The following is a 15,504-nucleotide window of genomic DNA, read 5'->3' on the forward strand; positions in this document are numbered from 1 at the left end:
TAATATTTAAGCCCATCAGATTTGACATGAAATTTAATGAAAATGTCATCCACTATCTCTCCTATGATTTCACTCATAATAAAAGAGAAAAATCACAAGGTTTCTTCTCATCTCCCCCTCTCCACTCTCGTGGTGGGCGAAAAATGAATAAAAATAAATAAAAAGAACCGTGTTTATCATCTCTTTCTATCTACAAGTGGAGAGTCTATAACTCACCGCGGTGTTGGCTCTTCGGCATAAAGTCACGGGTCTGCTCCCTGTTGATGAGTGTTCGAATCCCGCCCCTACTTACCTGATACACGTGGTGAGTGGGTCGTTGCGTGTATCCGTAAGGACTAGTCCTACTCACCCATTTCCCCATCACAAGTTAGCGTGGAGAAGAATACAGACATTTTGGTCCTTTTTTTATGTACTGCTTTTCTTTGCTAACAAGCCTTTTGCGTATTTCAAGCCGTCTTTTAGGAAAGGGGTGGACTTTGAAAAAAAAATAATATTATCTAATAATTATGAGAGAGAAGATTTTCCATGAGGTTCAAATTTTCCAATAGAAAGTGTGATAAGATGATTTTAATTGTCCCATCTTAGCTTTATCGTATCCAGGTGGTTATTCACCGGTATTAACTACATACAAAGTCTCATCAATAATTCAAATCATGCTGACATTATGTAATATATGTATGTGGGTCTAGGAAAAGAAAATTAGGGAAAATAAAAAATATTCCACTGAAAATAAATACCAGGACTAGTAGGTCTGCAGTTTACCAAAAATTTAAAATTTCATGGAAATTTTTTTTTCCAGAAAGAGTTTTCCCTACATCCAAACACTCTAATTATTTAATTATTTACTGGATCTAGTGACTTAATCTAGGCTGAAAAGAAGGAATTGATTTGGGGAAAAAAGTGAAAAGGGTTTTTGCATCATTTTCCATTATATCTCCTTTGTGTTCAATGAATCTAAAAACTTCCACTACTTTATTATATGCATAGAATAAAAAGTTGGGCACATGTAAAACGAAAAAGGAGAAGATTTTCATTTCATGATCTTATCTTAGGCCAATGGAGGAGGCTAAAAGAATAAATTTCATGATCTCTAGGCCTATCAATTTTAATATTTTTCTGCCACGATGGGATTCTATCAATTTTAATACTCTTGATAAATTACTATGTCCTTGTGCCCTTTCTTTCATTACCTTTTTTACAAACGAAAATGAATGTAAGTAACTATTTTGGTAGGTAAGTTGGGGTTAGGAAGGACCCTTACCAGTGTATTAAAAAAAAAAAACTCTATCTCTAGATATAATATCTTAAAGATAGGGAATACAAAGGATCTCATATGATCCAAATTCATGATTGAAATTCTTCTGACTATCCCTAGAAACAAAATTAGTAGGGTGGGAAACAATAGATTCTAAATGATTGAAATTCTTCAATTCTTAGTCCGGAAGAAGAATTCTGCCTTTTTGTGGGAAAGATAACTTGGTTCAACCCTACTCAATTTTTACCTAGAGGACATTCAATTTATGATAATATCCCTCTAAATCACGGTCAGGAAAATTTTCCTCAATCCAAAGAGATAGTAGGTCCACTCACATTACCTCGAAAATGATCTGGGCCATTCATCTGATAAATTTCAATGTAGCTGGCATAGCATGAAAATTGATATGGCAACTCCATTTGGGTCCCACCAAAATACCCAATGCCATTCATATTCACATAAGAGATTTCAAAATGAAGTAAGAAGAAAACCCATGATTTGTTAATTATATGGTTTCAAATTTCGGTTTTGGAATGCGTTTCAGTCCTCACCGAAACCGAAATTTTGGGAAAATATTAATTAATTAAAAAATTGAGAGTTTTGGTTGAATTCCCTTCAATATTGGACGAAATTTCGGCCCAAATCTTGTAACGTTTCTTCTGGTATTGTACATTTAGGTTTCGGGGGTTGACCGACCGAAATCAGATTTCCGTCGAAATTTAAAACCATGATTAATTAAGAAATAATCCATCCAAAAATCCATAAAGAGATTTCTTACAAAAACCAATGAACATTTTCCCTTTTCTTCTTTTGACATTAAATATGCCTCTTCTATATGGTACAGAAGAAGCTGGAAGCCCTACATTTGAGCGACTTGGGCCTCCTCATTCGTCAGCAACCTTCCCCCAGGTTAGTTATCTTCACATGTCACGTATGTCGGTGACTTTGTCTATCCAACATACCAAAATCAAGACCCCTTTTTCCTTGCCGATATTTTGGCGGTGGTTTTTTTCTCCTCTCTTCAGCTAACCTTAAGCAAACATGTCTTCTTAATTTCATCATCCCTAGAAATTGTATACCTGTATTGATTTTCTTCATGTTGTTTGAAAAATGGCTTAGAGTTTGGTGTATAGTTGTAGAGATTGACTAACATCAAATTGAAGTGTGCACATGTATAGAATTTGACACATATCACTCTAAAATGTTGCGTGAAAAACTCTAATTTCACATTGGTTTCGAATATTCGGTGAATAAGACTTAGACCGAACAGATGTAACTGATTTATCGGCCACTGTGATCACACTATTACACGATATGGTGAGGTGAAGGTCCTCATGTTAGGTAACTATGGTTATTGAGGTTCTAGACCCAATTGTTGTCTTACTGATCAAACATGACGCCTTGGATTATCTGATTTATGGATTGTTGGCCGTCCGATTGGGCCCATCAGCCAATGTTACCGCCACATGTACGGTGATGGTGATGCCCAATATCATGCTTAGGCCCTGTTTGGGTTGGAGGAATTTTTCGGAAAAGTTGGGAAAATAATTTTCCGAGGCATTAGGCTTAGGCACTGTTTAGATTGAAGAAATTTTTTGGTAAAAGATTTCCCCCCCCCCCCCAAAATTTCATGCTTTTCTATTGTTTGAGTACGTATGAAAAAAGTGACTTAAATCACAGTAGTTCTAGTTTTATTATAAGGGACTCTTAATTTATAATAGAGTTAAGTGAAGCTACACATACGTGTATGTGTAGCTAACTTAGCTACACTGACGGCTTAAATACAGTGGGCCCACATTGTTTGAGCGATCCAAGCCATTGATTTGATAGGCCCTCACATTGATAGCGTGTGCCCAAAAAATCAGCTCCATTGGATGATCCCAACCCTTCAAACTGTGGAGGCAAAAATTGACAGATTTGTGAAGATTTTTACACGTCCATTTTTGCCTCCACAAATCGTAGGGTTGGGATGATCCTATGAAGCTGATTTTTTGGGCACACCCTATCTATGTGAGGGCCCATCAAATGAATGATTTTCATCACCCAAACAAAGTGGGGCCCACTGTATTTAAGCCGTCGGTGTAGCTAAATTAGCTACACGTCGGTGTAGCTAAGTTAGCTACACGTATGTGTAGCTACACTTTTCTCTTTATAATAACATCCCTAAAATTTATCATTTCCCCCTAAATTGTAGAAATAAAAAACAATTTCCTAGTAAAAACATTTCCTCAAGAAATAGTTTTCCTGCTATCCACAGGGTAGTCTCAATAAATAAGACATAATTTTGTATGAAGAGATGAGAAGGTGCAGAGAAATAGGCGAGAAAAAGCCAAGTTGAGAAAATTAGAAGAGTACCCAACAAGTTCTCCTCGTTGACATATTCAATTTTTATAGTCGTTGCGTGGATCTCACTTTTCTCACTTTTCTTCTCTTCACACCCTACCTTTTCTTCTTCTCCATGCACATATAAAATAAGACCCTCCCTTAAACAATACCCTCATCCAACAAATTCAATTCAAACTCTAAAAAATAGTTCTCACATGGGTTCTCCTCCTTTTTCCTCTTCCCATTTTTCTTCATATAGGCATCTTTCATGGTGTTTCTTTCTTCTCCTTTTACTCCTTCATGGTTCCTCTAATGCTACTAGGCTTGGACCCCAGGCCGAAACCGATCTTAAGACGAATTCCGATCAAATTATGCCTCGAAACGAAAAGCTCGAGACGGGTTTCATCAAGTCAGAGACGGGTTTTATCGTTCGAGGACGGATGTTCAATTTCTTCCCTAGAGGCACCCCTGTCCCTCCTTCTGGTCCTTCCAACAGACATAATGAAGTAGTGGACTCTCTATCACCATGAAAGATAAGATGATCATTTTTTTTTTAAATTTCTCTTGAATGAGGCGGAATTCTTCGGGCGGACGTAAAGGCGAAAGAGTCGAAGCTCCGATCATCGTCACTCTTTTTGGGTTTACTTTTTTTTTTTTTACAATTCTTCGGCCGGACGTCAAAGCGGAAGTGTCGAAGAATTGATCTTTTTGAGTTTATTTTTCTATACAATGTATAGCATTTGTTGATTCAAATACCAAGTATAATCAATAAAGAACTTAATACTGTTTGGAAGTTTTGAGTATTTTGGTTAGTTCAGTGCAAGGATAGTTCAGTTGTTTGCTAAGTCAATATCCACCTGCTGCATTTAATTTTCTTTCTTTATTTCCTTTGAATGGTGCCAACACAAGAGACCTTTTTGCCTTCTTTTGTGAGGTTTTTAGCTGATTCCTTTTACTGGTTCAGATTGATTTAAGAGCCTAGTCCAAGTCTTCCCGTTATCATCACAGTGACATCAAGGTATATATATATATATATATATATATATATATATATATATATATATATATATATATATATATATATATATATATATAAAGGAGTGTGCGGTCGAGCGCACCTAAGCTTAGGTGCGGTCGAGGGCCCAAGCACATGGGTCCCACATTTTTTGTGTTGATCAAAACCATTCACTTGCAAGGCCCCATCATAGATAGGGTGTGTATAAAAAATCGGCTCCATTGGATCATCCTAACACCTCCAAAAGTGGAGGGCAAAAATGGGCAAATTTGTGGCAACCAGTGTCTGTCCATTTTGACCTCCACAAATGGATGGGTTAAGATGATCTTATGGAGCTGATATGTTGTACATACCCCATCTATGTAAGGGCCTTTCAAATGAATGCTTTGGATCATCCTAACAAAGTGGGCCCACATGAGTTTGGGGCCCTCGACCGCACAATCTTATTCCTCATATATATATATATATATATATATATATATATATATATATATATATATATATATATATATATATATATATATATAGAGAGAGAGAGAGAGAGATAACATTTCCTACACACTTGTGTAGGTAAGTTACCTACACACTAGCTTAAAATACAGTGGGGGCCCACATTGTTTGGGTGATCCAAACCATTCATTTGAATGGTCCTCACATAGATAGGGTGTCCACAAAAAATCAGATCTATAGGATCTTCCCAACCCTACGATTTGTGGAGGTAAAATGGACGTGTATAAACCTTCACAAATTAGTCCATTTTTTGCCTCCATAGTTTGAATGGTTGGGATGATCCTATGGATCTGATTTTTTGTGGACACCATATCTATGTGAGGACCATTCAAATGAATGGTTTGGATCACCCAAACAATGTGGGCCCCCATTGTATTTTAAGCTAGTGTGTAGGTAACTTACCTACACAAGTGTGTAGGAAATATTTTCTCATATGTATATATATATATATAAGGGTTTAGTATGTAACCCTTAAAATTAGGCATGGCACCCATGTCAGTTGCCCTAAAATTCACCCTTTTTGTTTCCCGGGCCAGCCCCTTGTAGTGTAAAAAGTGGTAATAAATACACTTGAGGGGTGGCCGGAGGTAGAAAAGGGGACGAATATATCACTTCCCAATGAGTACATACCTAAATTTATGGGTATCAATAACAATTCCTTGATACAAGTACAAGGAATTATGCAATGCCTAATATGAGATGGGATATTTTTGGGCAGTCGATCCCGTCTGTATAGGGTCCATCATTTGGTGATCTAGACCATTGATCGAATGAGCAAATCTATGGGCCATACCCTGAAATCTCCCTCATCGGATGATCCTAGCCATCTAAGGTATTGGTGGCCTTGCATGGTTGGTAGGTCGGCTAGGTCCAATGATGACCGCGGACCGACTCAACATACCACCTATGTGCACTGCCCTCATCGGTTTTCTGTGTGGTGCATGTGCTGCCTTCAAGGACGGTGATAAAGAACATGTATTCATAGTAGTCATAATCCATGACGCAAGGTGTAGAAGTATAAATGATTAAATAACACCATCTCTAACTCCTCAAACTTTTGGAGTAATTGGTGAGAGCATATTATTGCATTGCCATTTCAAAGCTGAAAAGCGGTGAGAAAGGACCTAAAGTCATAGTAGCCATAATCCATGACGCAAGGTGCTTAAGTATAAATGATAAAATAACTCCATCTCTATCAACTTAAGCTTTTGGAGTAACTGGTGAGAGAGAGAGAGGGGAGCCTTGGGAAGCATTGCGATGCCTGGCTGAAAAATGGTGAGAAAGGACCTAAAGTCATAGTAGCCACAATCCATGATGCAAGGTCTTAGAACTATAACCATCTCTAACAACTTAAGCTCTTGGAGTTGTTGAGAAAATCCGCTGGGAAAATTCCTATCCGATAGTGCACAAATTAATGGAAAAGTAGAGAATACTACATGGCTCAAGACACGAACATCAAGATATATTTTATGTGGTTTCAAGCCTACTTCCACAGGCGAGAAACATGATCTTCTACTATAAGAAAAACAATATACAAGGATTACAATGGATTAAACCCAACCCACAAACCCCCAACCCTTTCCTTGTCCTCTCAACCCGAATATTGGAGAATTTGTCAATAAATCTACCTTTAGGAATTTTTGTTAATATTAAATATTAATCAATCAAAATAATTAAAATATATAGATAAAAAAAGGTTAGAAATAGCCTGTTTTAATGGATCGAGGCAAGTCAGAAATGACGCTCTCTTTAGAGTAAAAAATGCCCCCGCTGCACTAGGTTCATCAGCGATTTGCTCACAAGATTCAACCATCCTTCAAGATCTCTTCCGTGCAGGGAATTGATCCCACGAACTCGTCAATCGCCCGTAATGCAAACACAATAAAATATCAAGATATAAACTGAGAAAAATAAAAAATAACATGCAAGATTTTCCATAGAAAACTTGTTATATATATATATATATATATTTTTAAAGGGTGTATATATTTTAAAGGGTGGAGTGTTAGAAACGTCTCCCACTCCCCTTAATCCTCTCTCCAACGTCTCTAATATCCCTAAAATATCCCTTAACGTATAATGCCTTCTAACTTTCATAATAAATAGGAAAGATATAACAAACTTGATTTGTTAAATTTTAAATCACTAAAAATTTGGCTGGCAATTTCACCCGTGAAAATGGGGATCCGGTCCGCCCCGCCCCGCATGGAGGGATTCCCCGATTTGAGTGGGGACAGAGATTTAAAAAATTCCCCGCAACGGGGAGAGGGAGGGGACGGGGATAGATTTGGCCCCGCCCCGCCCTATTCAATATCCAATCATTAATTTATTTTATTATTATTTTCAAGTGTTTTACTATTTTTTGTGAGAACTAGGAATATATTTCTTATAGGCTAGTGATATTAGCAGTACCATATTTTGATAAGTGCACAAATACAGCTTGTCTTTTCTTCGTATATTAGTATTAACATTTGACAACTGTTCAAAAATTAAAAGACAAGATGAGTTAGCTAAAAATATCAAAATATGGGAGTGCCAACATCAATTTCAGGGCAGGGTTGGGGCGAGGATTTTGTCCCCGTAGGGTACGGGGCGGGGATGGGCATTAGATATTCCCCGCGGGGAGGGGCGGGGACGAGAAAAAATGCTCAGCATAGGGGAAGGGGACGGGGGAGGCAACATCCGGCCCCAGCCTGCCCCGTTGCCAGCCCTATGAAGACCGTAAACTGAGAGTAACCCGAGAGAAAACCACAAGAAGAAAACCCTAGAAGAAACCCAAGAAAACCCAAGAGAAATAAACCCAAGGAGAAGCCCACTTCTCTCTCTCTCTCTCTCTCTCTCAAACCCCTTGAGGTAGCCGACACACCCAAGCATCTCATGCACCGATTTATACTTATCTATGTTTTCTATAAAAACCCCTAAATGGAAGTTTCTATTTTGCCTTGTCTTCCCGCCAAAACACACATGGTGGTGGGCAATAAGGAGGGATTGAGCCTCTAGCTCAATGACCAAGGCTTTGTTCTTTGACCCAGAGGTTGGGGGTTCAATCCTAGCTTACCTACAAAAAAAAAAGGTGGGAAAGAAGGCAATTTTCCCAATAGGATAATTGATGAGAGAGTGACACCAAATAAAAGGAGAAGAGAGGAGGAAACACAAGTGAAAAACTAAAATGAAACAGCCCGCCACCCAAAGGAATCCACTCAAGGGATAAGAGCAACTAAAACAAGAAGAAATCCTTCTTCTTCAAAAGCCAAAGGTTAAACTTGATTCAAATTATCTGCAAAAGTCTTTTTTCTACAGCCTAAATAAACAATTAAGTAGCCATGGAACAACCTTCCAGCTATAGGTGCACTTTCAAAGGCTTGAACAACATCTCATAGCTTGACAACACAAGTTTCAGGAAAGAAAGGGGAGGAAAACTAAATTTACTTTGACTAATACTTAAGGCTAACTTACTAAACTTAATAGCGGTATTTGGGACTTAATAAAGCATAAATAAAACATTAAAAATAACTTAAATAATAACAAAAAATGTTTGGAATAATGGGCTGGACAACAGGCACAAGGAAACCCAAAACTACTGAAATTCGTATGTTGGAGGCAGCTTAGACCCTTCTCAGAAAAATAGTCATAACTCCCTTCACACAACTCTGATTCGTGAACCGTTTGTTGCGTTGGAAAGTAGACTCGTAGACCTTTCCAACCATGTATGACTTGCTATTTTTAAATCTGTGAGTAATTTCAGTTTTGACCCAAAAGATGACCCAAAATCATGGACTGCAAATGTTTTTGGACCTTTAAGCTTGGGGTCTAGGCTTGGTGGGCCTAGTGGGCTCGGTTTGAGGATCCATCGAGATAGCTCCGGCGTCATAGAGGGGGCACCCTTGGGAAGCATTGTGTTGCCTTCAAGGCCAAAAACAATGAGAAAGGATCTAAATTCATAGTAGCTATAATCCATGATGCAATGTGTTGAAGGGTAAATGATTAAATAACACCATCTCTAACAGCTTAAGCTTTTGGAGTAATTAGTGAGAGAGAGGGGGCCACCTTGGAAAGCATTGTGTTGCCTTCAAGGCTGAGAAACAATGAGACATGACCTAAGCCGTAGTAGCCAGACGCAAGGTGTTGAGGTATAAATGATTTTTTTGGAATTTTTGAATAAAAAATTCGGGGGGAAGATTCAAAATAAAGAATCTCCCTCGTGCTTTTTAAATTACTTGTCTTTTAGTGTTGTTTTGAAACTTGAACTCTAGTCTGAAGTGTGTTGTGTGAGCGGATTTGAAATCCAATCCCAGTTCCACATTGACAAGTTGAACTTTTTCCTCCATATGAGAGGTGGTGCGGAGACAAAGGCTTGGGCCTTTGGGGCATTGGAATTAGGGCTGCAACTCGGTCGGGTTTTGGAGAACCCAACCCTACCCGAAAAATATCTCGGGTCGGGTTTTTTCACACTGACGCAATTTTTTAAGGAAAATTCTTGTTTGGCAAGGCAACTCAACTCATAGAAGCAGAAATTACACTCACATTACACTTGAATCAAGCAATGATGTAATTACACTCACATTACACTTGAATCAAACAATGCTGTAATCAAACAATGTTGTAATTACAATCAAACAATGCTGAATCAAACACTTGAATCAACTCAACTCATAGAAGCAGAAATTACACTCACATACAATAACAGTGGGTGCGTGGGTTTTCACTTTTAACTTTTAACTAACAATAGAAAAAAATGTACATACTATAACTGATGTAACTCGGGTCGGGCCCCTTCAAACCCGGCTCGACCCCAGATTCATGTGAGCTTTTGAATGCTCAACCCGGCTCGACCCGAAACCCATGAAACCTGAACCCAACCCAGGCTATTTTCGGGTCGGGTCGATGCGGGTAGGGTAAAACCCGGCTCGAGTTGCAGCCCTAATTGGAATTGTTTGAGTGAGCCCGTTTTATAAAGAATCAAAATAAACACAAGCGTGCGCCATGCCAAGCCATGGCCCGAGGTTTGAGTTTGGGATTTGGTTAAATAAAATTATCTTTTTATTTCAAAATAATTTTTATTTTTCCAATATTACGTATTTATTTGTGGTTACTTTTCTAAACGGTTTTTAATCGTGTCCTTTAATTTTATCGCCGACCATTTTGGTACAGTTCGTCTTCTCCAAACAACCACAAGATATAACTGTTGGGGAGAAGCGTTTTCTCTTCCAAGGGGAGTTTCTTTTCTATAAAAATAAGAGAATAGTTCCATAGCCAAGACACAAATATACACAGAAAATACTTCATATAGAAAATATTTTTCTCCTTGAGTTTTTTTCCCTATTCCTCCGTCTTCTCTGTTCCGTGTCAGAATATAGTTCTAAAGTGATTCGAAGAGAACCACTAACCGAGTTCATGTCTACTGGGCTGTTTTATCTTGGAGCATCGATTCGCAAATCCTAGTTGCATCGTAGGAGGTGAATACGATTCTTAAGGAGAGTGACCAGGTGACATGACATAGCCTTTCTGTTCGTCATATACATCAAAGGGTTTTTTTGTCAATCGATAAGTGCAAACTTCTCAATTTTACTTATATTCTGATTTCCAACGGTACCAAAAATCAGTTTTGTTATCTTATAGGCCAGTCATAATTCTACACTTTCCATCATGGTTGAATAACATCATCTCTAACTGCTTAAGCTTTTAGAGTAATTGGTTGTTTCACATGGAATCAACGTTATTCCTTCAAAAGTTAGAACCTAGAAGTATAAATGATTAAATAACACCATCTCTAACAACTTAAGCTTTTGGAGCTGGTTGTTTCACACAAGGTACGCTAATTTTTTCATAATATTTTCTGCATTTCGAGGGCTAAGATTATGTAAAACCCACAGGTGGTATATGATCCAATGGCTTATAATCTGATCAGTGGATTTTTTTTTTCCTAACTGAAAGTGACCCTTGAAAACAAGTCTGTAGATGCGCCCGGTTTCGCAAGATCCGACCCCACACTTGCCTGTACCCAATTAAGCAAATCCAATGGAAGTGGAAGTGGAAGCGCTTAGAAGGACTTGGGCAACCTCTCCTTAATGGCTAGCTTTTAAGAGTGTGTTCTATCTGGGTCCCAAAAGTTGGCCATTCCTCATATCAATGATGAGTAACATACACGACCCACGAGGCAATTCCAACCATTGGATCTGCAATATTTCATCGATCAAACACTTAGGATCACCCTGATCAAAGCTATATTTTTACACTATGGCCCACCCTACAACATCTTCATTAGAGAAGGAAGACAGCAACAATTTAGAGAGGTATCGCGAGCCACGGGCATGCAACAAACGTGTCTGTACGCTATTAAACGTGGTCCATCGGGTTGTCTCAAGTTTGAATAATACTGAGAAAAGACTACAAACTAAACGAGACCGAAAGATACAGTGTTTTTAAGAGTCATAGTTGACTTAATTTTGAGAGGTAGGTAAATGGAGCTTTTAAAGAATTTTTTTTTTTTTTCTTTTTGGTTTTTCCATTGATTTTAGATTATATTAGGAATGAAAGTCATTGATATGGACAGGAGTCTTATATAAGTTTGTTTAAGGACTTGGTAGATAATTTCATACTATATATTAAATAAGGGATTTGCCTGGCAGTTTCTCTGAAAGCTATGGGGTGTGATGGACCATCCGAATCCGAACTTAAACGAAGAGGATCTACACACATTACTAGATCCATTGACAAGTTTCGGTAGGGCTGCAACTCGGGTAGGGCGGGTCGGGTTTTGGAGAACCCAACCCTACCCGAGAAATATCTCGGGTCGGGTCGGGTCGGGTTTTTTTTCGGAAAACCCACGATTCCCAAACCCGGCCCTACCCATGATAAATCTCGGGTCGGTTCGGGTCGGGTCGGGTTTTTTCATGTTGACGCAAATTTTTAAGGAAAATTCTTGTTTGGCAACGCAACTCAACTCATAGAAGCAGAAATTACACTCACATTACACTTTAATCAAACAATGATGTAATTACACTCACATCACACTTGAATCAAACAATGCTGTAATCAAACAATGTTGTAATTACAATCAAACAATGCTGAATCAAACACTTGAATCAACTCAACTCATAGAAGCAGAAATTACACTCACATACAGTAACAGTGGGTGCGTAGGTTTTCACTTTTAACTTTGTGGGATAATTACATTTACACCCCCTCTAGTTTCTAACACATCCACTTCCACCCCTATAGTTTAAAACGTGAGAAATACACCCCTGTAGTTTCAATTTGTTTAAGGTTTGCCCCCTCAGCTGAAGGTTCGTCCATAGATTGAAGGGTTAGGATGATCCGATGGAGCTGATTTTTTGGGCACACCATATCTATGTCAGGACCCATAAAATGAACGCTTTGGATCATCCAAATAATGTGGGCCCCTACCCGAATCCAAACACTACCAAAAAATCATCCAAATAATGTGGGCCCACATTGTTTGGATGATCCAAACAAATTGAAACTACAAGGGTGTATATGTCACGTTTTAAACTATAGGGGTGGAAGTGGATGTGTCAGAAACTAGAGGGGGTGTAAATGTAATTATCCCTTTAACTTTTAACAAACAATAGAAAAAAATGTATGTACTATAACTTATGTAACTCGGGTCGGGTCGGGTCGAGCCCCTTCAAACCCGGCTCGACCCGAGATTCATGCGGGCTTTTGAATGCTGAACCCGGCTCGACCCGAAACCCATGAAACCTGAACCCGACCCAGGCTATTTTCGGGTCGGGTCGATGCGGGTCGGGTTTTACCCGGCTCGAGTTGCAGCCCTAAGTTTCGGGACCGTATCATAGGATCTGAAATTATTACCAACTAACAAAAGCCTGTGGGTCGAATGGACCATCCGAATCTAAACTTAAACGAAAAGGATCTAGACACATTGCTAGATCCATTGACACATTTCGGGACTGTATCATAGGATCTGAAATTATTACTGACTAACAAAAGCCTATGGGTCGAATGGACCATCCGAATCTAAACTTAAACGAAAAGGATCTAGACACATTGTTAGATCCATTGACACATTTCGGGACTGTATCATAGGATCTGAAATTATTACCGACTAACAAAAGCCTGTGGGTCGAATGGACCATCCGAATCTAAACTTAAACGAAAAGGGTCTAGACACATTGCTAGATCCATTGACACATTTCGGGACTGTATCATAGGATCTGAAACTATTACCGACTAACAAAAGCCTGTGGGTCGAATGGACCATCCGAATCCAAACTTAAACGAAAAGGATCTAGACACATTTCGGACCGTATCATAGGATCTGAAATTATTACCGACTAACAAAAGCTTGTGGGACAGTCCATATTAGATTTTATTGTATTATTTTACAAAAATACCCTCTAATTTTTTATAACTCTAAGCATTAATTCCGGAGTATCTAAGTGAAATTAGTAAGGGATGCACATTTTTCGAACCATTCCAATTTTTAGCATGTTTTCATTTGTCTCTCAATTCTAGAGTCATCTTCTTGTCTTCCTTGTCTAGCCATTGATCCTAAGTCCCTAGCCTATTGTGTCGCTGCCACTGTGGCTCAGCCTCAAAGCTACTGGTCATGCTCGTTCTTTCCCTCTCCCTCTACCGTGAACTTTAGAACTATAAAATGTAAGTAAGACCTACAAGGACACTCCGATGGACGGTCCAATCTGAAATAGATCATGACAAAGACACATGAAGCCGGATCTGAAGAACACCTCCGAATCCGATCCGACTGATAAGAGATTTGAATGGATCCATGAATTGATAACCCTATTCGTGTCAGCGAAAGTGAGCCGCAAATTGGCTTTCCATGAAATTGCATAGCAAATCCCATAGAATAAAGATTATAGTTAAATGGGTGATGTTTGGTGAGTATTTGAATGAGGAATTAATATGGATCTAGTCCAAGGGATGAGATTTAGGCCCATTTTTAGCTGACTTTGGGTGAAATTTGTAGGCCCCCATTGGGCTATGTCTAATTTTGGTTATTTTTATAAAATATAAGTGATTTGGTCATTTTCATAGAAAATGACTAAAATTTCAGGTTGGTTATTTTAGTCATAAAAAACAACTACATAAATCTTGAAATCTAACTAGTTTATTGCAAGAATTTTTAAGAGGCACGCTAACCACTTTTGATTGTCACTAAACCTAACCCATTGGTCGGACTTACTAGGTGTTATTACATTTGTCGTGCAGAAATTGAATTTGATTTCAATTCCGCCCAACTTGGGCATTTGATTTAAAAAAGTAAAAGGAATCAAGGAGGGCGGAATTGACAACAGGGAAGAATTAGAGGAGGAAATAAGGCCGGAGTCTGTTTCCTGCCCCAAGATTTGGTATTCTGATTCCGCCCAATTCAGAATTGAATTTTTATAAGAGTTTTTTGAATTAAATTTTAATTTTTTTCTCAATCGGAATATGTTTTCCATTCCAATTCCTGATTAGGGCAATCCAAACGCAGCCAATAGGAAAGTTTGGTTGCTGGTGATTAATCTCGGGAGTAAAACCCTCTCTAAAATGCCACAAATCTATATTGCTATTTCATTAAAGCTGATTTAAATTCACACATAAGAATATCAGATTGTAGAAATAAAGGATCATGATTTTGTTGCCCTAATGGGGCCTCCAATTAAACCTTACATAATCACAAAAACTTAATTATGATGATCTATACGATGATTATGTCTCCAATCTCTACTCCTACTCCTAAGAAGCTTTCTTCGCGGTCAAGAGTAGTACACCAGCAATGATACAATGGGCCCATCTTCTTTGCACATGTGGGCCCACCTATGATCAATCAATTTGGACCGTTCGCTTGGATTTCCAATGGCCCCAAAAATACTTCAATCGGGCGATCTAATTATCCATCCCGATCGACTGATTCTCGGTCTTGCAAGATCTAGGGTGGACTAAAGGATGTGGATGGTCGGATTAATCGCAGCGTTCACTTCAGTAGTGATGAATGATCTTACCCGTTGATCAGAAAAGGTTTTAAAGGGATTTGCTAGGCAATTTAACGGAAAGCCATTTCGCAGCTGGCATTTGCATGTGGGAACAACCACAGAGGTCGACTTTTTGGCAGATTTTGTCTTATTCATCTGAATCATCTGAGGTGGCTGTTCTCACATGCAAAAGCCATCCGCGAAATGGATTTAGGTGAAATTGCCTAGCAAATCCCTTTTTTCAGAGAACACAGAACCGATGAATGGCATATAATCTTTATTTGACAATTGAAACAGAGCCCACAATATAGCTCAGTGGTGGCCCACCAAATCAATGGCCCTGATCATCCAATCTATACTGTTATTTTAATACCATAAGACCAATCTCAAATCATTGCATGTAGAAAATCACAACCATTCAATAATCTCAGCCGTCAGAA

The sequence above is a fragment of the Tasmannia lanceolata genome, unplaced genomic scaffold (genome assembly GCF_043159265.1).
Source record: "Tasmannia lanceolata isolate RefF3 unplaced genomic scaffold, GAP_Taslan_0.1 ptg000020l, whole genome shotgun sequence".
Lineage (NCBI taxonomy): Eukaryota > Viridiplantae > Streptophyta > Magnoliopsida > Canellales > Winteraceae > Tasmannia > Tasmannia lanceolata.